The sequence below is a fragment of the Microtus oregoni genome, unplaced genomic scaffold, assembly GCF_018167655.1.
Source record: "Microtus oregoni isolate MIOR12 unplaced genomic scaffold, Mior012 000033F_ref0000390, whole genome shotgun sequence".
In the NCBI taxonomy this organism is placed as follows: Eukaryota; Metazoa; Chordata; class Mammalia; order Rodentia; family Cricetidae; genus Microtus; species Microtus oregoni.
In genome coordinates, this window is record NW_024543092.1 from 9,504,626 (window position 1) to 9,532,395 (window position 27,770).

At 47.6% G+C, this 27,770-nt stretch overlaps 1 long non-coding RNA gene across 1 annotated transcript; it reads right to left on the minus strand.

Moving 5' to 3' along the window:
- Nucleotides 1–4,913: 4,913 nt before the first annotated feature.
- On the minus strand, nucleotides 4,914–24,070 carry LOC121466483. The gene is made up of 3 exons (XR_005976776.1): nucleotides 23,881–24,070; nucleotides 17,372–17,577; nucleotides 4,914–4,992 (listed from the first exon to the last, which is right to left on the minus strand). It is a non-coding gene; the product is annotated as an uncharacterized LOC121466483 (long non-coding RNA).
- Between the last annotated feature and the right edge of the window lie 3,700 nt (nucleotides 24,071–27,770).

The following is a 27,770-nucleotide window of genomic DNA, read 5'->3' on the forward strand; positions in this document are numbered from 1 at the left end:
GGGTAAAGGAGGGGAACAGTGAGTGAGAGTTTGAGGACTGCCAGCAGAACAGAGAAGGCCCTAAAGCTGGGGCTGAAAAGAGGGAAAGAACCTGTGTGGGTGCCCTAGACAGTAGGGGTAGGACAGGACAGAGCGGGGAGTGGGGGCAGCAGTGAAGAGAGTGGAAGGTGAGACTGAGCAAGCTTGGGACTTGGGACAAGGATTAGGAGGATGTGAAGAAACCCCATAAATAGTCCTTGATACTTCCTCTCTGACTGCAGGCACTAGCCTGCAGCACAGGCTAAAAGCACCAAATTTCTTCCTTGACATTCTGCACTGCTTCCGCTGCCTAGGGTCTCAGCCAGTGTGTGAGAAGAGACCGCATGGAGTCAGAGGCCTGGTGACACCAGAGCCACAGAGCCCAGGCTGCTCAACTTCTGCCTGGGTGCCATGGCCTCTCAGGAAGAGGTCCTGAGATCCTGGAGGCTCTCCTGGAAGTTGATGTAACCACAAAACCTCTAAGAAAAAAGTGAAGGATGTGACAGACAAACTTCAAACTGCCTGAGGTCACAGCCCGGATTCAGAAATTTTCATGAATGTCATCAGCAGGAAGCTGGCGTCTACTACAGTGCCCTTCATATCTGAGGCTGGGTTTAGAGAAGGGAACCCACGGCCTGGGCCACAGTGAACACGGTCATTAATTGCACCCTGGCTCTTCTCCCATTGTACTGGAGACCAACCCATGAGTTTGGAGGAATCAACAATAGAGTTTGAGGGACACAGGGCCATAGCATCAAGGAAGAAGGGTGCTCCTAGCTGAACTGATGATCTTTGGCCTCAAACATCAGACCCCCATCCACTTCAGGCTCCTTCCGGATGACTGTACAGTCCAGACCCTGAGGTTTGTTCCCTACCTCAACCCATACACTTTCTCTCAGAGGCTTTCAGAAAAGCCGAGAAAATACTACAACAAGATGGTGAGCCTAGAATAAAAGAAACTGAAGTTCATTGTGGTTCAAAAGAAGTTACTGAATCTCTAAAACCAAAGTTGCTCCTAGGGACAGGATTCACACCACCCCAGTTCTCTCTTTATTTATTTATCTTCTCCTCCTAATTTTTTCCCTCCCTGTATAAGCTGGGTTGCCAGCTTCACCAGTTCCCTCCATCAGCCTTCTCAGAGCTGAGGGCAGAGGTCACCACACACAGCTTCACTGAATACTTCATATACTGAACCAGCACCCAGTTCACCATCCTTATATCCCCTTCCCCCACCCTCCCACCCAGAAAGGTGATTTATTCCCTCCTCAACCCGTACTGCATGCCCCTGCCTGAGGACACACACTAGGAAATCCATCAACTCTCACCCATAGAACCTAAAGCAAGGGTTATCAGGCAAAGTTTTTTTTTTTTTGGTTTTTCGAGACAGGGTTTCTCTGTGGCTTTGGAGCCTGTCCTGGAACTAGCTCTGTAGACCAGGCTGGTCTCGAACTCACAGAGATCCGCCTGCCTCTGCCTCCCGAGTGCTGGGATTAAAGGCGTGCACCACCATCGCCCGGCTCCAGGCAAAGTTTAAATCACATATGATCTGCCAGTTGTTCTAAGTGGGGCATAAGGAACCCTCTGTTCTGGCCTCTCAGTCCCCCCTAGACTAACTCTTAGGGAGAAAGGAGCAGATAATGGTGTTCATTTCAGAGGACAGTGCATAGCTTTTACTTAAGGGGCACATAATATTTACATTTGGCAAGCCACTCCCTACCTGGCTCTACATCAAACACCCTATCCCAGCTTCAGTGTGAAAGCAGCTCAAGAGATTCGTGGACAACTGGAGACCAGGTTTGGCCTCTGTACTCATTTTCTGACTCCAGATTAGATAGCATCCTTTATCCCACTATTGGTACCCATTTCCCTGAGCACTCTCTGCAAGTGATGCCAAAGCTGTGTGCTAAACAACCAGGAATGGTCCTGTGCTGCCTGTGCCTCCTTGGTCAGCTGGAGAGGATATGGGGAGTTCCTGGGTCAGCTGGAGAGGATATGGGGAGTTCCTGGGTCAGCTGGAGAGGATATGGGGAGTTCCTGGGTCAGCTGGAGAGGATATGGGGAGTTCCTGGGTCAGCTGGAGAGGATATGGGGAGTTCCTGGTGTTTGTGCCCATTGTGCTCTGCAGTCCCTGGGAATGAGGACGCTCCTGAGTCAGAGATGCTTGCTGAGGGAACCCCATTCACTTCGTCTAGAATAAGATTTCCACAGCCAGCTGGGGAAAGTAGATTTTTGTCCTTTTCTCTCTCTGCTAGGCATCTCTCAACACACATGACCGCTTTTGTCCCCTCTGGACAAAGTTCTAGGTTTGTCTCTGCAATCACAGGTTGCTGCTTTATTCCCGTTTCCTTTCACAGCAGACTCTCCCATTGACATCAACATATTTTAGCAACTTTAATGACTTTAAATTGTTTTGTCTGCCCCCCGAGCCTTGTAGAAAGAGGAATCATAAACTCTCCCAAAGCCAATTTGTAGTCCATCCATAAGCAGAAAACTGTCAATATCAAAATAGAATACTAGCTTGACCCAGATTTGAAGCGCTGACAAAGGCAGGGTTTGCTATTTAGGAGAGCTCATCCATCTTGCCTGAGTACATTAAGAGGGCAGTCCTGTCTAGGCACTTTACCAGGGATTTCTAAGTTGAGGTAGAACTCCCAGCATTCCTTAGAACAGAGGCCTACCCCGCTGAATCTGTCAATAGAAATCCTATTTTGGATGCAGAACAAATGCGCCATTTCAGACTTTATTATGTATTCTTCCAGTCTCGAAAGGGGCAAATTAAACTCCATACAAGCATAGAACTTCATTTCTTACTTTTCTTGACCTGTGGCTTGTATTCAGCCCCCGGGTAGCAATTGGTGTGAGAGCAGGGCCTGCTATTTAATAGCTGAATGCACACATTTAACCAGCACCTTGTGGATTAGCTGCTCTGAGAATTGCCTTATGGAAAGAAAAAAGGAAGGTGCAGAAGCAGACAAAGAAATCTATAACCTTCTCAGCTGGTGCCAAAGTCAATCATTGATTTTTTTTTTTTTTAATCTGTGTGAGGAAGAAAGTTCCGAGAGGAGAGCTCACACCCTCGTCTTGGAAAGACGTCAGGGGAGGGGAAGGAGTTTCTCCCCAATTTCTTTGTGCCTTTCCATAAGAGGAGAAAACTAATTTGGGGGCGGGGTAGTGGGCAAGTGACTTGGAAGCAGCTGGTGGGGAAATCTGTGGGTAAAAAGTGTGAAAGAGGAAGAAAAGAGAGAAAAGGGGAAAAAATGGGGGGAGAAGAGAGATGTAATTTTTTTTCTCCTTTTAGGTGCATAGAGCTAAGGGTGTGGAGGGCCCTCCGGAAGGGAGCCGGCCAAGTTGGCCTCGTTGGGCCTTTACCGAGAGCGGGCGGCGGGATGCTTCTGCCCCACCACTGCAGCCTTAGCTTGTCACTTTGGTTGCTTTTTTTTGACACTGGGCGTGGAGTGGCGGCGGTGGGGGGAACGCCACGGAGCCGCGCCTCCCCAGGGAGCGCAGGCTTCGGGAGGAGACCGCGGGGACGTCGCCTTAACGATTGGGTTAGGCGGCGGGAGGACTGGAGCCCAGGAGCGCCGCCCCTGCAGCCCTCTCCACCCGCGTGGCCTTAGCGCCAGGCGCACACCTGGAGAGCAAAGGAGCGAGTGCGGCAAGTTCAAGTGCGAGAGACCGAGGCAGTGGGAAAAGGAGCTTTGCTTCCCGGCTACATTAGGAGAAGGGACCGGCTGAATGTGGCAGAGGCTCCTCTCGCCGGCCTCACTGGCGTGCACAGCGGAGCCGCGGCGGGGCCGGCAAGAGTTCGCGTGAGCTCTCCCCGAGGCAGGAAAGTGCTTTTTAAGGGGGCGCGGCCAGCGGCGCAGGCCTGGCATTGACGTCCCCGCGGGGAGGAGGGCGCGGGCTGGGCGGGGCACCCGCGCCCTCCGGGCCGCGTTCTCCTCGGTGCAGCGCTGGCCGTGCGGGCCCGAGTGTGTGGGAGAGGCGAGCGGCGGCGGCGGCGGCGGCGGCGGCGGTGGCGGGTGCTACTGGTGCCTGCAACTTGTTTGCGGTCGGTCGCCCGCGATGGCCTTAGAGTCGCGAGTCGCGTTCTTCTCGCACCCCTTGCAGGCGCCCTTCAGCACTCAGAGGCTGCTGTCTGGTGCCGGCTCGATTCCTGGGCCAGACAGGGCGGTGGTGGGTGCGGTGGTGGTGGCGATGGTGGGTGCAGTGGTGGCGGCGGTGAGTGCAGCGGCGGTGGCGGTGGGTGCAGTGGCGGTGGCGGTGGGTGCAGTGGCGGTGGCGGCGATGGTGGGTGCAGTGGTGGCGGCGGTGGGTGCAGTGGCGGTGGCGGCAATGGTGGGTGCAGTGGTGATGGTGGCGGTGGGTGCAGTGGAGGCAGGGGTAGAAAAGGCAGGCAGGGGTGGGGATTGTGAAGCTCAGGAGCCCTGGGATCCGCCCCGCTCCCAGCCTACCGCAACCGGAGGAGGCAAACTTGAGAGAGCCAAGGGGCTCGCTGGCTGGCGAGGGAAAACTTTAATCGCCTCCCGAGGATGGGGGGTGGGGAGGCCAAAAGGAGGGGGGGTCTGGAATTCAAACCCTGAGTTCGCGGCCCACCGCGCGGCCCCGAGAGATAGTTGACCCTCCCAGAGGCTTGCTCTGCCCTAGGCTCGCCCAAGGCAGAGGAATCTGTCCAGTCCGAGTGACAGCCTGGGTCGAGCCGCACTGCGTGGTGGCATTAGGGCTCTTGCCCCACACTTCCACGGGGGACACGAAGGTAAACTTCGCTTCTGTTTCCCTTCTCTGTCCTGCAGTCACTGACCAACTTCCATTTCCTTCTTTCTCCTTGCTGATTTTTCTTTTCTTTTTTTCTTTTTTCTTTTGGCGGGGTCTCTTTCCTTATGGAACTTCCTTTGGGCGCCTTTTGCAAGCCTCCTTCCCCCGCCACGATTTCTGTATCTCTTGGCCCTCTCTTTTGCCACCTCGGGGCCAACGCTGGAAACATGCATTTGAGATCACCCAAAGTCACCAGAAACCAAAAATAAATTTTAAAAAATTATTCTAAGTTAAGGGAAATTGAGACAAGAAATAAACACGTGTGTGTGTCTGTGTGTGTGTGTGTGTGTGTGTGTGTGTGTGTGTGTGCATGGTTTGGATGGGTGCATGGGGAGGCCAGAGATCAGCTGGAGTTGTTTCTTCCTTTCCTGTATTGCTCTCCACTTTCTTCTTCATCTTCTTTCCCCACCCAACCTGATAGCTCTCTCTGAATCTGGCTCACTGATTGGCTAGATTGGCTGACCAGTGAGCTACAGGGCTCCTTAGGTTGCCACCCTCCCTTAAGTGCTCAAGTTACAGATGAGGGTGCTCTTTGTGGGAGTGCTCAGGATCTGAACTTCATGCTTTTGTGACTGTCACTTTATTACTGGATTCTTTTCTTTTTTATGGGAGTGGGTGGGAGGATATGTTTTGAGGCAGGGTGTCTTTGTGTAGTTCTGGAACTTTCCCTGTAGACAAGGCTGGCCTCTCACTCACAGAGATCCTCCTGCCTGGGCCTGAGTGCTGTGATTAAAGGTCTGTGCTACCAGGGCCTGGCTGTTGTTGGATTCTTAATTAGCACCCCCTTTTCTACTGACAGCAATTTCTTTTTTTTTTTTTTGAATTGAAAAAGTGAGAAAATCAGAACAAAGCAGTTATGAATGGTGGCCTTTATAAATATAAAATGGTAGGGAAGAGCTGGGAACTTTAAATGTCTGTGGAGTCTGAGCTACAGTTTTGTAGCTAAAATTTATGGCAGTGGGGGGAAGGGCAGTTAATTAATTAACATGTAATGAACATTTAAGTGTCTGCTATGGATGAAATCAGAGAAGGCATTACTTACTTCTGCCAGAAACCATGTCTTAGGGGTCTTAGGGATATAGCACAGTCTTATAAGTTTTTGAAAACATTTCTATGGGTATATATTGTTTTGTATAGTTTTTGTCTAATAAGATCTCTTTGCTCATCTGGAGGATGCTGGCTTAACCCCAGCAAATAATCCAGGACCTACCTTTAGGATCCGGACCATTTGGTGGGGGAAACCACAGTTGGGTTAGAATATCTCAATGTGCTTTCTGTTATTTATTCTATTTCTACTCTTTAATCTTTCTCCTTTCCCCACAGGCTTTCCTTTCTCCTCTGTCTTGAGTACTAAAGAGTTTGCTAATTGGGCTGGAGAGATGGCTCAGAGGTTAAGAGTTCTGGCTGCTCTTGTAGGGGTCTTGAGTTCAATTCCCAGAAACCACATGGTAATAAGATCTGGTGCCCTCTTCGGGTGGGTGAGCATACATTCAAGCAGAGCACTTTATACATATGAGATAAATCTTAAAAAAAAAATAGTTTGCTAATCGCTGTTGGGCAGAAGCAAAAGGAAATGAAAGTTAACTTTTCTTTTAAATTTTATTTATTTGTTATTAGTATTCCTCTCTCTCTCTCTCTCTCTCTCTCTCTCTCTCTCTCTCTGTGTGTGTGTGTGTGTGTGTGTGTGTGTGTGTGTAATAGCCATGATCCTATAGGTGACTCACTAGGTCACTGTTACCATTTACTTCTGGGATCGTCTCTCAATTCTGTCCAGTCTACCTCACATCATAGTAGGTGGGGGACCCAGCTCCTATTGGACCCCTGAGGCTGCATTGTCACTGGTATCACAGGACCAGAGGGCCCCTCTCTCCCAGGGTCCAAGACTGTGCCAGTGGCCACTTTGAAATTCTAAGACTGTCTCTGCTGTCACTGTGCAGGCTTGCTTTCAACCTCTGGGGTCTCTTGTGATTCTTCAATTAGTTACCACCAAGAACTCCACATAGCATCTACCATACATGCCTCAGTGTCACAGATCGTCCTCCGTCACGACACAGAGGACATCTATTGTGCCACACTCACCATTCATATATTGTCCATGGGGGCTTTAACTTATTAGAGCAGACCTGAGCCTACAAACCCGTTAGCCATTCACAGTAGAATCTAAGGGCCATATGTCTGTCTAAATGGAGCAGTGACCCTGGGAGAAGAGCTGCACCTGCTGTGGGTGAGGAGTCCTCCTTATCTGAATCCTTTCTCTCCTCCCAGAAAGGACTCTGAGATCTCTGAGAAGTGGTTCTGTGGTGGACACTGGGCACTAGCTTTGTCCTGCATGTTAGTTCTCATATGGTTAATTATCAATTTCTGGCAACATGTAACTTGCTGACCATCTGTTTGCCTGTAGAATCTGTATGTTCTGTCACTTTGGGGCACACACCCCAGCCTGAGATCAGAGCCTGGGTTACACACACATCACAAATCGTCTGAACCCTGGTCCCTCCATGATGCTGTCCCCTGACCACTCCACTTTGGTCTACTATATCAGGACATTTCTGCCCATGTTCCTGACGTCTCATCTCAGGAACACCATCTGCCTTCCCTGCCCTGGCCTTGTACAGTTTTCATCACTGGGCGTCTGCAGAGGCCCATGTCCTTCTCCCCGGGCAATCTTTCCATGTTTGACATGCAAGAGTCCTCCATGCTCTCCTATGGAACAGAGTGGACATATTTCATATCACATCCCCTTTGGCACGTGTACTCTTCTTAGTCTTTACTCACGCCCTTTATTACCAGTTTTAGAAATTCTTGATTTTCTATTTCATGCAGTATGGACCAGCCTCTGACCAGGTCCCTGAAAGCCATTCCTGGGGTCAGTGGTTAGCCTGTCTAGACTACTTGTGGAGTCCCAGGTCTCTTAGAGACCTTGTCTAATCAATACTGCTGTAGCACAGTTGTGAGAGGTTATAGAAATGTTTTCCTTACTACAGCGTGGGGGTCTATTTATAAATACTTCCTTATAACTCATCCCTCATAACCTATTATTGTTATCATTATTGCTATTATTAATTGGCAAATGTTTGGAAGTCAGGGATGCTTTCTTTAAAATGCCTTCAAAATTCACTGTTCCTCCTACCACTAAAACAGCTGGTGAAAGAAACAGACAGACAAAAAAAATTAAAAAAAACAGACAATGTTCTTGATAGATACCACATACCAAAATTAAATAGAGACCAGACAAAAATTTTAAATAGACCTAAAACCCCTAAGAAATTTGAAACAGTCATTAAAAACCTCCCAACCAAAACCAAACAAAGAAACAACAACAAAACAGGGCCAGATAGTTTCAGCACAGAATTCTATCAGAATTTCAAAAAAGAGCTAATACCAACACTCCTCTGGTGTGGGAAATCTGTCTATGTGTTGCCTTTATTGGTTAATGAATAAATCTGGTTTTGCCAGTGGCCTATAAGAATAGGGCAAGGCAGGAGTTCCAAGCAGATGGACGAGGAGAGAGTAGGCAGAGTCGGGGAAAAGCCATGTAGCCTTCGCTGAGGACAGAGGCCTGCACTGGAGCCTGGTGAAACTTTGTCAGTAGGCCACAACCTCGTGGCAATACACATTAACAGCATTTCTCAACATGTATGACCACCATGTCCCTTCTGGATTTGTCTCACTTCTGGACATCTTGTCTGACTGTGATCTGTTCACATAACAGCCTAGTGGGAAAGAGCTCACCTCATGATGTCTGCCTGAGGCCTGATGGCCTTCTGATAGCCCAGGACCACAGGCTGTTCTCTCCCAGGGCCCAGGACCATGCCAGGGGGAGCACTGAAATGGAGTGTATTTTCCCTGCTCCAGATGGACCAGACTGACTCCTGCCCAGTCAAGGTGCTTCTCTAATTAGACACTGCCATGAACTCCACCCTGGTCCATTTCCTAGAACAGACACCTTGGGCTGACAGATTGTCTTGGGTACAATGAGAAGCAGAGAACTCAGTACTGCTCAGTCCAACAGGCTGGGTGCCTCTGCAGTGGCAATCTGACAGTTAAAGTTGGCAACTGCAGGTATAGATCCATGCCTTTGTCACTGAGAATACATGTGGTTGTAGCAGTAATAGAGACACTTTCTCTTTATGGTGACCTGGGCTGAGTCACCCCTACTGATGGAGGGTCTTGCTGTCATTCACTGTCCACTCTGGAAACACTCCCACAGACACAGAGCATCTCAACCATTCTTCCTATCTGCTAAGACAGTCAGACCGACAATAGAGTCCACCATAACTGCCCCTTACATTTTTGTGCTCCGTGTTTTAACTTAGAGTTCCTACCATAGAGTAAACACAGCATGGAGGCAACACTCACATAAAAACACACAGATTGCACTACAGATAAATCTCACAGCCTCTCCCACCCCTGCCCTACTGTACCCTCCTCTCCCAGTAACTCCCCGTTCCCTTTTCATATTCTACTCTCCTTCTTCATCTCTGCCTTATACCCCCTCTCCCATCTCCTGGACCTTCTTTTATTTCCTGGTTTCTCCCCACACTTACTCCCCATTAGATCACTATATTTAACTTTTAGAAACTGGGATCCAGAATGAATTCAAAGCTATTTCAGATACAGAAGTGGGGAGAGGTGAGATTTCTGGGACTCACTGACCATACTCCAACTCAGAGAGCTGAGGCCTTTGAAAGAAAGAACTGTGTCCTCAAGTATGATGGATGGAACCTGTGGATCTACAGCCAAGATCAATCACCATCCTGCATGTACAGCACCCACTGTGTGTTTATACACACACACACACACACACACACTCATACACACATCTTCACAAACATAGGGTTCACCTGCAAAAGAAATGTGCAAAACAAAAATCCCTTTTAAAAAAAAGTGACAGCAAATTCAAAAATATTTTACCAAAGATCTGGACTTTTCATATGTAAAAACCTCTCTAATACATAGGGGGAAATAATTTTTAACTCATGTGTATGAACACTTTATCCATGTGTGTTTCTCTGGCCCATGTGTGTGCAGTGCCCATGGAGGCCAGGAGCCTGCATGGAATCCCCTGGAACCTCATTTCCCCAGGCTGTGAGCTGCTGACTGAGTGCTGGGGATCCAGCCTGGGTCCCCAAACAGCAGCTGGTCCTCTCACCCTCTGAGTCCTCTCTCCAGACCCCAGAAGCTCCTTTTAATTGGGGGAAGATTTTTAACTGCAGAACTCTCCTGAAGGTCTTAGGTGCCAGTGTCACAGAGGTAAGGAGGAAAGCTCAGACTTCCTTCCCCACAAGACAGCTACTGTCTCCAACAGGGAGAGAGTGAAAGGAAGGAAATGGAGGAGGAAGGGAGAGTGACTAGAAAGAGCTGGGGGAGCAACCACCTTGACAAGCAGGGAGACAGGAACTTGGGGTGCAAAGACTTTGAGGGGGTGATGGGGAAGGGACCTGGACGGCAAGTGAGTCTGGAATGGGGGAGAAAATTGAGAAAGAGGAAGTGAGGAAGAGCATATTGGAGGTCCCATGGGACCCAGAGGGATGGTCTAGAGGGAGACAGAGAGAGTGTGAATCTAGAGGAGTAGGGGAAACCGCTAAAGCTAACAGTGCCACCTACTGGAAAGACCAAAAGACACTTTGTTGCTGTGGGCATGGAACCTCACAGGGACAAGCTGGGGTAAATTTCTGGGGCACATTGAGCAGAGAACCGGCAGAAGGCACGAATTACTCTGTCTTCGTCTCTCCTGATTCTGTTGTTCAGGGTCCCTGAGGGCCCAGCTGAGGTGAGTGACATAAAGGGACAGCTTGTGTGGGGGCCCAGGACCACAGCGCCCTCGCCTCTCTGTTCACACTGAGCTGAGCGCTCCAGGTGCCCAAGCTTGACTGAAAGGAAATGGCAGTGGGCTCCCAGAGAACCGGAGCTGCATGGCCCTGAGGGACCCCGAAGAGATGTAGGAAAAGATGGGAACTAGGAACCGGCATGGCTCTAGCACAGGAAGGACTGAATTCACAGCCCAGGTGTCAAGTCTTTGGGGAATCTCTGCGCTGTGTCCTCTGCGGGGCAGTACTAAGGACTCCCCATTCTCTCTACAGCTCCAGACACACCTGTTGGGAGCCTGGGCCTCAGGAAGGAACCATGGCAAAGGCTGCAGCCTTCGGATACTACCTTTCCCTAGTTCTGTGCCTTTTCGTTCTGCTGATCTGTCTGGGACCTTTGCTGCAAGCCAGTGAGTTACCTGGACTTAACTGGATGGGGATGAGAAAGGGGAGATTTGGGCTACTGAGTCAGGAAGATTAAAGTCTCACAGGAAGCTCCTGGGTTTCTTTCTCTTTGCTATCACCCGGATATAAGTCTGGGAGCCCTAGTCCTCACCGCGTCCCCCTCATTTTTCTCTTCAGTGGATTGACTAAAGTTGTGGGGAAAGTTACTGTGGCAGGGCCAGAAGGGGCTGCATGAATGAGGAAGGCACAGCAGCAGAGGGGAGTAGCTAGTGAGGCCCTCAGCACCACTGGGGTCCACAGAAGGCTAACCGAGTCCCCAGTGTGCAGCCCTCCAGGAAGCGGTGTCAGACAGCTGCCCTGCACCTAAGGCAGTCTGTGCTCTGAAGACTGCCTTCCTGGGGTTCCTCACAAGCCCTCCACCATTCCAGGAACCCTTTGTTCTTGAACTTCCTTCCCCACCTTCAGACGCTGTTCTCTGGAAGAAGACAATAGACACTTCCAGGGACAATCACAGCCACAGGCAGCCACAGCCATACAAATTCCTACTCCCATAATCCCATCTTTCCCTCGGTCTAAGCTCAGTTTCCATTCCCACGTGACTCAGGCTATGGCTCCTCACTTTCTGGTCCTTCTTGCATTTCCTGTTCTCCCATCCATAAAATGCATTTACGTTCTCTTCCACCAGGTGGCAGACTGCTCATGCCTGAAAAACCCTCAGCTAAGCAGGGGCTAGCACACCTTGTCCACTATGGAAGACTCTAGCGATGGTCCTGGGTGGGGTGTTTGAAATCTTCTGTCCTTGCTCCCAAGCTCGTATAGTCTACCTTCTGGGGAGATGACATTAGATACTGGTGTTCATTTAGGAAGGAGAGGGTTTGTTTTTTTCTGTAAATGGCAGGCACTATTCTCACTATATCAATCCTGCATCAAATCCTCAGGTCTGCATTCAGTGTGACAGCAACAGAAGGAAACAAGCTGATGAAGGGGACAGCAGATTTGTCCTCTGCCCTTCTTCTGACCCCAGATTAGGGCATATCCATGTCCTAGTATTGGTGCCCATCCCCACAAGGCGTCATCAAATGCACTGCCAAAGCTGCGTGTTTCCCAGTCAGCAGAGGGTTCTATGCAGCCTGTGATGTCTGGGATATCTAGAAATGACATAAGAGGGCTCCTTTGTCTCTCCACTGCTGCCCAATGGATTCCTTGGATTTCCTGCCCATAGAGGCATAGAGATCACCCAAAGTCACCAGAAACCAAAAATAAATTTTAAAAAATTGTTCTAAGTTAAGGGAAATTGAGACAAGAAGTAAACACGTGTGTGTGTGTGTGTGTGTGTGTGTGTGTGTGTGTGTGGTGAATTCTCATTTCGATTTTCGTACATGGTTGGTTGTGATGTCTTTAGTGGTGTGGGGAGCCCTGGAGACTTTGCACTGGCTACCTCGGTCGGGCGGATTTTTGCGCAAGTTTTTGTTAAAACACTGATTCCAGTAGAGAGCATTTCTCAGCAAGTTTCAAGTGTAGCATAAACAGCGAGCGGGCCCACTCTAATGGTTACACGCATCTTAAGTTGGTCAGGCAGAGAGCAAAGTTTGCCCTTGTTACTTTTAGAATTGGAAATAATCGGAGGACCAAAGTTAGCAGCTGGATGTGGGAACTGGTGCTGATCAGAAATAGAAAGTTTTGTGAATCAGAGAACAGTGAACTGGGAGTTTTCGAGTCCTGTGATTTCTGCTCTTTCTGGCTTAAATTAAAAAATAAATCCTTTTATTCTGAGATATGATATTGACATACCTCAGATAAGGAAATTTGTTTTATAATAACCATCGTCTGTATCTTTCAGCGTTTACCACCTCTAAGGAGGCATAGCAGGTAGCTTAATTTAGAACGTTAAGGAGAAATTAAACAAAACATGGGCTTAAAAGTTTACAAAAAGTGAAAAAAAATAAATTTTTTCTATGAGTTGATCATTTTGTTCTCTGATTTATGTCGTCTCAGGCTAACAAGGTAATCACTAACCTACATATATATTCATAAAATAAATATTCTTGTTGTAAGAATGTAATTTTGATTCACTGGGTAAGAAATTATTTCAGGGATACTTTGAATAATTTATGGATTTAAAACATATTTATATTTATGTTTTAAATGCGTTACATACCTATTTCCCAGTGTGTATACTGTTAAAGAATCTTGAATTTTAAAGGTAAAAACCAGAGAAATGAAGGTTGTGTCTAACCACCTGTCTGTCGTACATACAATGAGAGGGACAGGGTCACCTATGTAGCCCAGGCTGGTGCTGAACTTACATCCTGCCCCAGTTCCCCTAGTACTTGCATAGCTGTACTCTTATTTAAAATGAGGAATTTTATTGTGTGAACTTAGAATATGGGGATGATGTGAATGATTAAAATTAATTCCGTCTCATGTGGAACTGGTTGTATTTATTCTAACACACAGAGCGATGCCTTGTGGACTGATGCATGTTGAGTTTGAAGTTAGATTACAGATGTGAAGGCTTAAGGAGAGGGCTGTGAATTTTTTTCTTCCTTCCTTTTTCTCTTTTAAAATCAATGCTAGATCCTTAGGAGATTGGGGTGCATAGCAGTTGTGAAGACCGCCAGACGGTTCTGTCTTTCACCACCACTTTGAGGGAATAGTCATTTGTTGTAACCAATTGGTTTCTTATATACTAGGAATGCAGAACACTGGCTGCATTTGGAAATCAAGGAAAATGTGTGCCAGGGTTAGTAGGAAACATAAAAAAACACTAAGTTTGTGGGAACTGCTTTGAACATATTAATAAGTAGACACCAAGTGTGCTTGAAATTTGAGGAAAAGTAACACTGTACTAAGGTGTGTGTGTGTGTGTGTGTGTGTGTGTGTGTGTGTGTGTGCATGGTTTGGATGGGTGCATGGGGAGGCCAGAGATCAGCTGGAGTTGTCTCTTCCCTTCCTGTATTGCTCTCCACTTTCTTCTTCATCTTCTTTCCCCACCCAACCTGATTGTTCTCTTTAAATCTGGCTCACTGATTGGCTAGATTGGCTGGCCAATGAGCTACAGGGCTCCTTAGGTTTCTAGGTTTCTACCCTCCCTTAAGTGCTCAAGTTACAGATGAGGGTGCTCTTTGTGGGAGTGCTCAGGATCTGAACTTCATGCTTTTGTGACTGTCACTTTATTACTGGATTCTTTTCTTTTTTATGGGAGTGGGTGGGAGGATATGTTTTGAGGCAGGGTGTCTTTGTGTAGTTCTGGAACTTTCCCTGTAGACAAGGCTGGCCTCTCACTCACAGAGATCCTCCTGCCTGGGCCTGAGTGCTGTGATTAAAGGTCTGTGCTACCAGGGCCTGGCTGTTGTTGGATTCTTACTTAGCACCCCCTTTTCTACTGACAGCAATTTCTTTTTTTTTTTTTTTGAATTGAAAAAGTGAGAAAATCAGAACAAAGCGGTTATGAATGGTGGCCTTTATAAATACGCAATGGTAGGGAAGAGCTGGGAACTTTAAATGTCTGTGGAGTCTGAGCTACAGTTTTGTAGCTAAAATTTATGGCAGTGGGGGGAAGGGCAGTTAATTAATTAACATGTAATGAACATTTAAGTGTCTGCTATGGATTAAATCCAAGAAGGCATTACTTACTTCTGCCAGATACCGTGTCTTAGGAATATAGTATAGACTTGTGAGTTTTTGAAAACATTTCTACGGGGATATGTAGTTTTGTATAGTTTTGTCTAATAAGATCTCTTTGCTCATCTGGAGAATGCTGGCTTAACCCCAGCAAATAATCCAGGACCTACCTTTAGGATCCGGACCCATTTGATGGGGGAAACCACAGCTGGGTTAGAATATCTCAATGTGCTTTCTGTTATTTATTCTATTTCTACTCTTTAATCTTTCTCCTTTCCCCACAGGCTTTCCTTTCTCCTCTGTCTTGAGTACTAAAGAGTTTGCTAATTGGGCTGGAGAGATGGCTCAGAGGTTAAGAGTTCTGGCTGCTCTTGTAGGGGTCCTGAGTTCAATTCCTTGAAACCACATGGTGGCTCACAACACTTGTAATGAAATCTGGTGCCCTCTTCTGGCGAGTGAGCTTACATGCAAGCAGAGCACCTTATACATAACAGATAAGTCTTTAATGAAATAGTTTGCTAATCGCTGTTCAGCAGAAGCAAAAGGAAATAAAATTAACCTTTCTTTTAAATTTTATTTATTTGTTATTAACATTTCTCTCTCTCTCTCTCTCTCTCTCTCTCTCTCTCTCTCTCTCTCTCTTTGTGGTATAACTGTGATCCTATGGGTAACTCACTAGGTCACTGTTACCATTTACTTCTGGGATCACTCAATTCCATCCAGTCTACCTCACATCATAGTAGAGGTAGGACTCAGCTCCTGATGGACCCCTGAGGCTGCATTGTCACTGGTATCGCAGGACCAGAGGGCCCCTCTCTCCCAGGGTCCAAGACTGTGCCAGTGGCCACTTTGAAATTCTAAGACTGTCTCTGCTGTCACTGCGCAGGCTTGCTTTCCACCTCTGGGGTCTCTATTGTGATTCTTTTAGTTACCACCAAGAACTCCACATAGCATCTACCATACATGCCTCAGTGTCACAGATAGTCCTCCGTCACGACATAGAGGACATCTATTGTGCCACACTCACCATTCATATATTGTCCATGGGGGCTTTAACTTATTAGAGCAGACCTGAACAGTTTAACAGAGACTACCTGCCTACAAACACTTTAGACATTCACAGTAGAATCTAGGGGCCATATGTCTGTCTAAATGGAGCAGTGACGCTGGGAGAAGAGCTGCACCTGCTGTGGGTGAGGAGTCCTCCTTATCTGAATCCTTTCTCTCCTCCAAGAAAGGACTCTGGGATCTCTGAGAAGTGGTTCTGTGGTGGACACTGGGCACAGGAGGCCAGCTTTGTCCTGCATGTCAGTTCTCATATGGTTAATTATCAATTTCTGGCAACATGTAACTTGCTGACCATCTGTTTGCCTGTAGAATCTGTATGTTCTGTCACTTTGGGGGCACACACCCCAGCCTAAGGTCACAGCCTGGGTTCCACACACATCACAAATCATCTGAACCCTGGTCCCTCCATGATGCTGTCCCCTCACCACTCCACTTTGGTCCTCATCAGGACATTTCTGCCCATGTTCCTGACGTCTCATCTCAGGAACACCATCTGTCTTCCCTGCCCTGGCCCTGTACAGTTTTCATTACTGGGCATCTGCAGAGGCCCATGTCCTTCTCCCCGGGCAATCTTTCCATGCATGGCATGCAAGAGTCCTCCATGCTCTCCTATGGAACAGAGTGGACATATTTCATAACACATCCCCTTTGGTACGTGTACTCTTCTTAGTCTTTCATTACCAGGTTTAGAAATTTTTGATTTCTATTTCATGCAATATGGACGATCCTCTGACCAGGTCCCTGAAAGCCACTCCTGGGGTCAGTGGTAAGCCTGTCTAACCTACTTGTGGAGTCCCAGGTCTTAGAGACCTTGTCTAATCAATACTGCTGTAGCACAGTTGTGAGAGGTTATAGAAATGTGTTCCTTACTACAGCGTGGGGGTCTATTTATAAATACTTTCTTCTAAGTCATCCCTCATAACCTATTATTGTTATCATTATTGATATTATTAATTGGCAAATGTTTGGAAGTCAGGGATGCTTTCTTTGAAATGCCTTCAAAATTCACTGTTCCTCCTACCACTAAAACAGCTGGTGAAAGAAACAGACAGACAAAAAGATTTAAAAAAAAAAAAGAAACAGACAATTATCTTGATAGGTACCACATACCAAAATTAAATAGAGACCAGATAAAAATTTTAAATGGACCTAAAACCCCTAAGAAATTAGAAACAGTCATTAAAAACTTCCCAACCAAAAACAAACAAACAAAGAAACAACAACAAAACAGGGCCAGATAGTTTCAGCACAGAATTCTATCAGAATTTCAAAAAAGAGCTAATATCAACACTCCTCTGGTGTGGGAAATCTGTCTATGTGTTGCCTTTATTGGTTAATGAATAAATCTGGTTTTGCCAGTGACCTAGAAGAATAGAACAAGGCAGGAGTTCCAAGCAGATGGAGGAGGAGAGAGTAGGCAGAGTCAGGGAAAGCCATGTAGCCTTCGCTGAGGACAGAGGCCTGCACTGGAGCCTGGTGAAACTTTGTCAGTAGGCCACAACCTCATGGCAATACACATTAACAACATTTCTCAATATGTATGACCACCATGTCCCTTCTGGATATGTCTCACTTCTGGACATCTTGTCTGACTGTGATCTGTTCACATAACAGCCTAGTGGGAAAGAGCTCACCTCATCGTGTCTGCTTGAGGCCTGATGGGTCTTCTGATAGCCCAGGACCACAGGCTGCTCTCTCCCAGGCCCCAGGACCATGCCAGGGGCACATGGCATGAAGTGTATTTTCCCTGATCCAGATGGGCCAGACTGGCTCCTGTCCAGTCAAGGTGCTTCTCCAATTAGACACTGCCATGAACTCCACACCGGGCCATTTCCTAGAACTGAGAGATTGTCCTGGGTACAATGAGATGCAGAGAACTCAGTACTGCTCAGTCCAGCAGGCTGGGTGCCTCAGCAGTTGAAATCTGACAGTGAAAGCTGGCAGCTGTAGGTATAGATTCCATGGCTTTGTCACTGAGAATACCTGTGGTTGTAGCAGTAATAGAGACACTTCCTCTTTGTGCTGACCTGGGCTGGGTCACCCCTACTGATGGAGGGTCTTGCTGTCATTCACTGTCCATTCTGGAAACACTCTCATAGACACAGAGCATCTGAACCATTCTCCCTATCTGCTAAGACAGTCAGACCGACAATAGAGTCCACCATAACTGCCCCTTACATTTTTGTCCTCCGTGTTTTAACTTAGAGTTCCTACCATAGAGTAAACACAGCATGGAGGCAACACTCACATAAAAACACACAGATTGCGCTACAGATAAATCTCACAGCCTCTCCCACCCCTGCCCTACTGTACCCTCCTCTCCCAGTAACTCCCCATTCCCTTTTTGTATGTTCATGTTCTACTCTCCTTCTTCATCTCTGCCTTATACCCTCTCTCCCATCTCCTGGACCTTCTTTTATTTCTTGGTTTCTCCCCACACTTACTCCCCATTAGATCACTATATTTAACTTTTAGAAACTGGGATCCAGAATGAATTCAAAGCTATTTCAGATACAGAAGTGGGGAGAGGTGGGATTTCTGGGACTCACTGACCATACTCCAACTCAGAGAGCTGAGGCCTTTGAAAGACCCGTGTCCTCAAGTATGATGGATGGAACCTGTGGATCCACAGCCAAGGTCAATCACCATCCTGCATGTACAGCACCCACTGTATACACACACACACACACACACACACACACACACACACACACTCATATACACACGTTCACAAACATAGGATTCACCTGCAAAAAAAATGTGCAAAAACAAAAATCCCTTAAAAAAAAGTGACAGCAAATTCAAAAATATTCTACCAAATATCTGGACTTTTCATATGTAAAAACCTCTTAAAAAAACATGGGGGGAAATCATTTTTAAGTCATGTGTGTGAGCACTTTATCCATGTGTGTTTCTCTGGCCCATGTGTGTGCAGTGCCCATGAAGGCCAGGAGCCTGCATGGAATCCCCTGGAACCGCAGTTCTCCTGGCTATGAGCTGCTGTGTGGATGCTGGGAATCCAGCCTGGGCCCCCAAACAGCAGCTGGTGCTCTCACCCTCTGAGCCCTCTCTCCAGACCCCAGAAGCTCCTTTTAATTGGGAGAAGTTTTTTAACTGCAGAACTCTCCTGAAGGTCTTAGGTGCCAGTGTCACAGAGGTAAGGAGGAAAGCTCAGACTTCCTTCCCCACAAGACAGCTACTGTCTCCAACAGGGAGAGAGTGAAAGGAAGGAAATGGAGGGGGAGGGAGAGTGACTAGAGGGGCAGGGGGAGGGGCCACCGTGACAAGCAGGGAGACAGGAACTTGGGGTGCAAAGACTTTGAGGGGGTGATGGGCAAGGAACCCGGAGGGGCAAATGAGTCTGGAATGGGGGAGAAACTTGAGAAAGAGGAAATGAGGAAGAGCATGCTGGAGGTCCCAGGGGACCCAGAGGGATGGTCTAGAGGGAGACAGAGAGAGTGTGAATCTAGAGGAGTAGGGGAAACCGCTAAAGCTACAGTGCCACCTACTGGAAAGACCAAAAGACACTTTGTTGTTGTGGGCATGGAATCTCACAGGGACAAGCTGGGGTAAATTTCTGGGGCACATTGAGCAGAGAACCGGCAGAAGGCACGACTTACTCTGTCTTCGTCTCTCCTGATTCTGTTGTCCAGGGTCCCTGAGGGCCCAGCTGAGGTGAGTGACATAAAGGGACAGCTTGTGTGGGGGCCCAGGACCACAGCGCCCTCGCCTCTCTGTTCACACTGAGCTGAGCGCTCCAGGTGCCCAAGCTTGACTGAAAGGAAATGGCAGTGGGCTCCCAGAGAACCGGAGCTGCATGGCCCTGAGGGACCCCGAAGAGATGTAGGAAAAGATGGGAACTAGGAACCGGCATGGCTCTAGCACAGGAAGGACTGAATTCACAGCCCAGGTGTCAGGTCTTTGGGGAATCTCTGCGCTGTGTCCTCTGCGGGGCAGTACTGAGGACTCCCCATTCTCTCTACAGCTCCAGACACACCTGTTGGGAGCCTGGGCCTCAGGAAGGAACCATGGCAAAGGCTGCAGCCTTCGGATACTACCTTTCCCTAGTTCTGTGCCTTTTCGTTCTGCTGATCTGTCTGGGACCTTTGCTGCAAGCCAGTGAGTTACCTGGACTTAACTGGATGGGGATGAGAAAGGGGAGATTTGGGCTACTGAGTCAGGAAGATTAAAGTCTCACAGGAAGCTCCTGGGTTTCTTTCTCTTTGCTATCACCCGGATATAAGTCTGGGAGCCCTAGTCCTCACCGCGTCCCCCTCATTTTTCTCTTCAGTGGATTGACTAAAGTTGTGGGGAAAGTTACTGTGGCAGGGCCAGAAGGGGCTGCATGAATGAGGAAGGCACAGCAGCAGAGGGGAGTGGCTAGTGAGGCCCTCAGCACCACTGGGGTCCACAGAAGGCTAACCGAGTCGCCAGTGAGGAGCCCTCCAGGAAGCGGTGTCAAACAGCTGCCCTGCACCTAAGGCAGTCTGTGCTCTGAAGACTGCCTTCCTGGGGTTCCTCACAAGCCCCCCACCATTCCAGGAACCCTTTGTTCTTGAACTTCCTTCCCCACCTTCAGACGCTGTTCTCTGGAAGAAGACAATAGACACTTCCAGGGACAATCACAGCCACAGGCAGCCACAGCCATACAAATTCCTACTCCAATAATCCCATCTTTCCCTGGGTCTAAGCTCAGTTTCCATTCCCACGTGACTCAGGCTATGGCTCCTCACTTTCTGGTCCTTCTTGCATTTCCTGCTCTCCCATCCATAAAATGCATTTACGTTCTCTTCCACCAGGTGGCAGACTGCTCATGCCTGAAAAACCCTCAGCTAAGCAGGGGCTAGCACACCTTGTCCACTATGGAAGACTCTAGCGATGGTCCTGGGTGGGGTGTTTGAAATCTTCTGTCCTTGCTCCCAAGCTCGTATAGTCTACCTTCTGGGGAGATGACATTAGATACTGGTGTTCATTTAGGAAGGAGAGGGTTTGTTTTTTTCTGTAAATGGCAGGCACTATTCTCACTATATCAATCCTGCATCAAATCCTCAGGTCTGCATTCAGTGTGACAGCAACAGAAGGAAACAAGCTGATGAAGGGGACAGCAGATTTGTCCTCTGCCCTTCTTCTGACCCCAGATTAGGGCATATCCATGTCCTAGTATTGGTGCCCATCCCCACAGGGTGTCATCAAATGCATTGCCAAAGTTGTGTGTTTCCCAGTTAGCAGAGGGTTCTATGCAGCCTGTGATGTCTGGGATATCTAGAAATGACATAAGGAGGGCTCCTTTGTCTCTCCACAGCTGCCCAGTGGATTCCTTGTATTTCCTGCCCATAGAGGACACTCATTGAAGCCTCATGTGCTTGCTGAGGCAAAGGTGGCAGCTTACTTGAGAACTAACCTCAGTTGCTTCCTCTATATGAGATAAGATCTCCACACCCACCTGGGAAACAGGAGATGTTCTGTCAGACAAGAGTCCTAGCCTCTCCCTTCTTGGCAGCTCTCAACACACAAGTGACTTATTGGGAAATCTTGTCTGACTGTGACCTGTCCACCTAATAATCTAGTGAGAAAGAGTTTACCTCATGATGTCTGCCTGAGGCCTGATGCGCCTTCTGATAGACCAGGACCACAGTCTGCTCTCTGCCAGGGCCCAGGACCATGCAAGAGCCAGTGATATAGAGTATATTTTCCCTGATGCAGGTGGGTCAGACTGAAGTCTGCCCAAGAAAGGTGTCTCAAATTAGACACTGGCATTAACTCCACCCTAAGCATTTTTCTAGTATTGAAATCTCAGGGTCATGGATTTTCCTTGGTCATGGAGCCCTAGGGCAGGTCCAACCAATGTGTTCATGGATTTATTGTCACTGGCTGCTTTCAATCTCCCAGAGCAGAGTTGAGCGGGTGTAACAGAGACCATCTGTCCTGTGAAGACTTCAATGTTGATACAGTAGCTGTATTGGTCAATTTCTGCTGCTGTGATGAACACCAAGGCCACGGTCACACACAGAAGGAAGGGTTTGGGATCTTGGAGTTTCAGAGGACAAGAGTCTATCACCTCACCGCAGAGAAGCATGGCAGTGGGTCCACCATAGTTTCTATAAGAAAGCAGGCTGAGCAAGCCACGAGGAACAATCCGGTAAGCAGCACCCACCCGTGCATGGCCTCTACTCCAGCTCCTGCCTCCAGTTTCCTGCTTGCCCTGTTTGAGTCCTGTCCTGACTTCCTTCAACTGATGTACAGTGATTAAGAAATGGAAGTCAAATAAACCCTTTCCTCCCCAAGTTCCATTGGTCAGGATGTTTCTTCACAACATGAGTAACCCTAAAGAAGACAAGTTCATACAAGATAGTGTGATATTCCTGTGACTGCTGACCATGGGTTTTGGGAAGGCTTGTAGAAGAACTTTGGAAGCTGGAAAATCATCAAGTGTTGAGAGCTCACGGGGCCATTCTTCAGGAGCCTGGCAGATAAGAGTGTTGAAAGCAACACAGACAATGGAGGCCTGGCTTGTGACGTTAGGAAAGCAGACTCTATGGAGTCATATGAGTTAAGAATCAATGGTTCTGGGTATTGGGGGCTGAAGAATCAGCTATGATTACCAAGTACCAGAACTACAGAAGTGAAACCTTTGCTTTGTTGGGATACTCAATACTGACCAGCTGGAGTTGAGAAATTAGCAGTGATTACAAAGAAACCAATATCTTAGAGGTGAGGTCTTCTGGAAAGTGTTTCCTGAGAGTCAGCCCACACAGGCTGTGTTCCAGACATGGCCAAGATTGTGCCTTATGCAGGCAGCTGAACTTGACAGTGTAAGAACCACCCAGGTGGTGCTAGTTCTAACGGTGTGAAGGTGTTGTGAAGGCTAGGTGCTGTGTAGTAGGACAGGACTCCATGGAGAGAGACCAGGATAGGTTAATAGTGAAAGTGTAGTTGCAGCAGAAGACCCCAACATTTTGGAGATCCAGTCCCATGGGATGACCCCTAAGAACAGCAGCAGCAGTGAAGTGAAGCCAGCCAGAGCTAAGAAGACCAGCTGTGTGTGCCACAGAGGGCGAGCTGCAGAAGTAACTCTAGAGTTGATGACGTGCAACACATAGTTCAATCATGGACCCTGTGTCCAGGTGCTCACTGGGGACTCCACCACTGGGTCTGTTCTCCAAAAGAGCTTCTGGAGAAGTTAGACTCATAAAGACAGGACTAAGAGCAAAGTCTAAGGAACTGCAGAATAGAAGAGCTTGTAATAAAAGGAAGTATTCGGAAATTTCAAACTGAGCAACCTGAGACATAAAAGCAGATGTCCTCCCCCAAAACAGCAGAGCTGTAAGTTTAGTAAGTGTTCCATTGTTTTGTACAGACAACATAACCATGGCAACTATTATAAAGGAAAGGTTTGACTGGGCCTTGTTTACAGTTCCAGAGGTTTACTCCATTGTCATCAAAATGTGGAGTCTGACAGCAAGCAGCAGACGTGGTGCTGGAGAAGGACCTGAGAGATCTACAGCACAATCCACAGGCGCAGGAAGAGAGGGAGACACCGGACCTGGCTTGGGCTCTTGAAATATGAAAGTCCACCCAGTGCCGTGCTTCCTTGAACAAGACCACACAAACCACAACATGGAAACACCTCCTAATCCTTCTAAGCAGTGCTATTCCCTGATCACTTGGCATTCAAGCACACAAGGCCCCCTTCTTCAAGCCACCATAATTTAACTTTTCACATTCCATCCTGTGCTCTGCACATCCACTCCAGACTGCAGACCTGATCAGTAATTGCCTTTGTAAAGTTCGTCCTTCCCTACATTTGTACAGTGAGACTTTTCACAGCCAGCATCCACACACCCAGGATAACAACAGCTGTGCAGACAAAGCCGGCCACACTATTCCACTGTCTGCTGATATCAAACCAAGGCATGATCGCACAAACTGACTGGCTCTTATGAAAACTGATGTTGTACCAGAGACCTTCCCTGTGGAGATGAGTGTGTACACACACACACACACACACACACACACACACACACACTCACCCCAGAAGGAGAACCTCTGACAGAACAGAGTACCAACACCACAAAGGTCCATCGTTGGGACCACCGGGTTTTCTTTGGGGTTGCTAACAGGGATGTGGTGAAGAGTTACTTACAGGAGCTGGGATGGATTCACAGCAGCTGCCTCCCTGCAGAGCCCACATCAGCTCAGGCAGCAACTCAGGGAACAGCACAGCTGAAACTGCACAGCTTGCAGCCTCGGGACAGGTCTCGGGTCAGGTCTCGGGTCTTCTCTGAAGCTGGTCAGGGTCTCCTCCTTCTACAACCTGGGTGAGTCCTCTAAAACTTCTGAGTTTCAGTTTCTCAACAACAGGATATTGCTTATTTCCTGGCCAAAGGAGCCTCGCCCCTCCTCTGAAGAGTGTTGCTGTAGGAGGAAAGACTAAAAGCAACAAGTGACCTTTCCAACAAGGCAGAAGAATTTGTCCCACAGAGAGATTAAAGATTAAAAGAAGCACAACTCTGCAGAGGACCCACAGTATTTATTTCCAGTCCCTTCTTTGATTATAATAAGTGAGATCTTCCTTTGGGTTCACAGTAGCCAAAGCAAACAGCTTGTCTGTGCTTTAGGATGTCCTCCGTTTCCTTAGGAAGGCCTTCTCCAGGAAAAAACACTTCAGAGCTTAATTGACATTTCTGTCTCTAACCAATGAAAAAAGCAGAAAGTAGAGGCAGGGTGTGTCCATAAATAGTAATTTCTATCATCTCTGGTATCACTCAGAAGTCATGGGGTTCTCCAGAGTAACCGGGGAGCTCGAGTCAAACCTGAGAACAAATCAAGTACAGCTACCTGATGTACGAGCACACTACACACAGCACTCTGCTCTAGACCAGTGCTTCTCAACCTCCCTAATGCTATAACCCTGTGATACAGTTCCTCATGTTGTGGTGACCCTGACCACCATAACATTAGTTTCATTGATAATTTGTAACTCTAGTTTTCCTAATATTATGAATTATAATGTAAAAATGTGATATGCATGATAACTTATGTGTTATCCTCAGTGGGGTCATGAACCACAGGTTAAGAATCAGTGCAACTGTGCAGAAGGTTAATGTCTGACAGCAATATAAGTTATATTGTACAACAAATATATGTTTTTAAGGCATACAGTCTTGCACTCAAACCTTAACACAACAGACTCTTCCTTCAGAGTAATTTGTAAATGAAGTTGTCTTGCTTAGGAAGGATTTTTAGGGGCTTTGGTTTCCAGTTACTGGCCATAGCTATCATGAGGTATGACAAGAGAAGTCAGACTGTCCCATAGTCAGACTGATGACTATCTTGAATATCACCATAGAACCTTCGTCCAGTGACAGATGGAGACAGAGACCCACATTGGAGCACTGGACTGAGCTCCCAAGGTCCAGTTGAAGAGCTGAAGGAGGGAGAATATGAGCAAGGAAGTCAGGACCACGAGGGGTGGGTCACCCACTGAGACTGTGTGCCTGAGCTAATGGGAGATCACCAACTCCAGCTGGACTGGGAATGAACGAGCATGGAATCAAACTGGACCCTCTGAATGTGGTTGACGATTGGGGCAGACTGAGGGGCCAATGATAATGGCACTGGGATTTGTCTCTACTGCATGTACTGGCTTTTTGGGATCCTATTCTCTTTGGATGCACACCTTCCTAAGCCTGGATGTACTCGGGAGGACCTTGGATTTCCTTGCCCTGTCTTAGGACTGGAGGATGTGTGGGGGAGGGTGTGTGGGGGAGCGGGAGGGAAGTGGGAGGAGGGGAGGAAGTGGGAATTTTGATTGTTATTTATAAAGTAATAAAAAATGTTTTCAAAAAAGAAAAGTTCCAAATAGTCAATTTACTTTTCTTCAGTTTTATTTATTTTCTTGGGTGTATATGAGTGTTTTGCTCACCTATATGTATATGCACAATTGTGTAGATGATGGATAGCCACCACGTGGTTGCTGGAAATTGAACTCTGGAGCCTGTTCTGTGAGAGCAAATGTTCTTAAATACTGAGCCATCTCTCCAGCTGCATTTTGAGAATGAAACAGCAGCATGCAGCATACTTTTTATTTCAACTATATCCAAGGCTATAGTAATCAAAACAGTATGAGAAGCACTAAGCAACAATGGAATAGAACAGGAAGCCCACAAATAAGCCTGCGCAAAGACCTTCAACAAGGACGCAAAAATCAAATGGTGGGTGGGGTGTAGAGGGAAGGGAAATCTCTTCAATAAACAATTCTGAGGAAACAGGCAAGCAGCATGGGAGATGCTAAACCTGAACCTCACAGCACACATCATGCAAAAGCATCCTTAAATGGACTGAAGATTTAAGTCTAGAGTCCGACACTGTGAAACTGTGGTAAAAACTCTAAGGAAACATTTTGTTATTTATCTTTGTAGTGACATTTGAAACTGGGGTCGTTTGAATGTAACTGGCTCCCTAATTCCAAATCTTATTATCACAGAATCTCATAAGAAGTGCAGCTTTGTTGGAATGAGTATGGCCTTGATGGAGTAAGTGTGTCTGTGTCACTGAAGGCAAGCTTTAGGGTTTCATACACTCAGGATTCCTCCCAGTGTGTCAGTGGCCTGTTGCCTGCAAGATGTAGCCAGCGCAATTCCAGCCTGCAGGCTACCATGCTTCCGGCCATAATAGACTGAACCTCTCAACTTTAAGAGAGCCACCACAATTAAAGGTTTCCTTCATAAGAGTTGTCGTGGTGATGGTGTCTCTTCACAGTAATAGGAAATCCTAAGACAGAAATTTAATATAAAACATACAAATAAGAAAAGCAAAAGTAAAAACATCAAACTAGACAGGTAGAGGCAAAAGGGGAAAAATAACAATAACGGGTCAGGCAGAGTGGTTCACAACCACTCAGAACTCAGAAGGCAGAGGCAAACAGATCTCCACGAGATTGAGGCTAGCCTGGTTTCTATAAATTTACAGACAAGCCAGAGTTACATAGTGAAACTTTGTCTCAACAAACAAACAAACAAACAAACTGTGACTAGGCATAAAAAGACATCTCCAAAGCACACTTGTGTTTCTCAGAGAGAGGATGGGGAACTGTGGTTGGAATTCAATGCAGAGGTGTGGGAGGGGGAGCAAGGCTAAGAGGAAAGACAGGGTGATCCAGACCAGAGGTGTCAAGAGCATTGTGGAAACAAGGCTGGTTTTGGGGTAGAGGAGAAAAAAGAATCTAAGGCAGTGGGGGTGTGGTGAAGCTGAGATTTGAGAGGTAGGAGAAAGTTAACAGGGAGAGGCCCACAAAGGTAGACAGGGGATCAAGACAGGGATGATCCTGGGAAAATGAATGGGCCAAGAGGCAGTACTACACCAGGCCCAAGGTCAAGAGGGGTTGAGTGGGTTGAGGGAGAGAATAAGGCATTGGGGGTTAGGGATTGGAGGACAAGATAAAGGGGTAAGGGAGGGGAGCAGAGATTGAGAGGTTGAGGGCTGACAGCAGAGCAGAGAGGGCCCTAAAGCTGGGCTAAAAAAAAGAGCAAGGACCTGGATGGGGGCTCAGGACAGTAGGGGTAGGACAGGACAGAGTGGAGGGAGAGGGGTGGCAGTGGGAGAGAGTGGAAGGTGAGACCAGCCAAGCTTGGGGACATGGGACAGTGACTGGAGGATGTGAGGAAAGCCCTCAAATAGTCCCTGATAATTCCTCTATGGCTGCAGGCAAGAGAATGTTACACAGCCCTAAGAACTGCCTGATTTATTCCTTGACGTTCTGCCCTGCTTCAGCTGCCTAGCATCTCTGAGGTTGCAGCCAGTTTGTGTGGGGGAGGGACAACATGGAGTGGGAGGCCTGGTGACACCAGAGCCACAGAGCCCAGGCTGCTCAGCTTCTGCCCGGGTGTCATGGCCTCTCAGGAAGAGGACCTGAGCCCCTGGAGGCTCTCCTGGAAGTTGATGTAACCACAAAACCACTAACAAAAAAGTGAAGGGGTGTGACAGACAAACCCCAAACTGCCTGAGGTCACAGCACTGATTCAGAAATTTTCA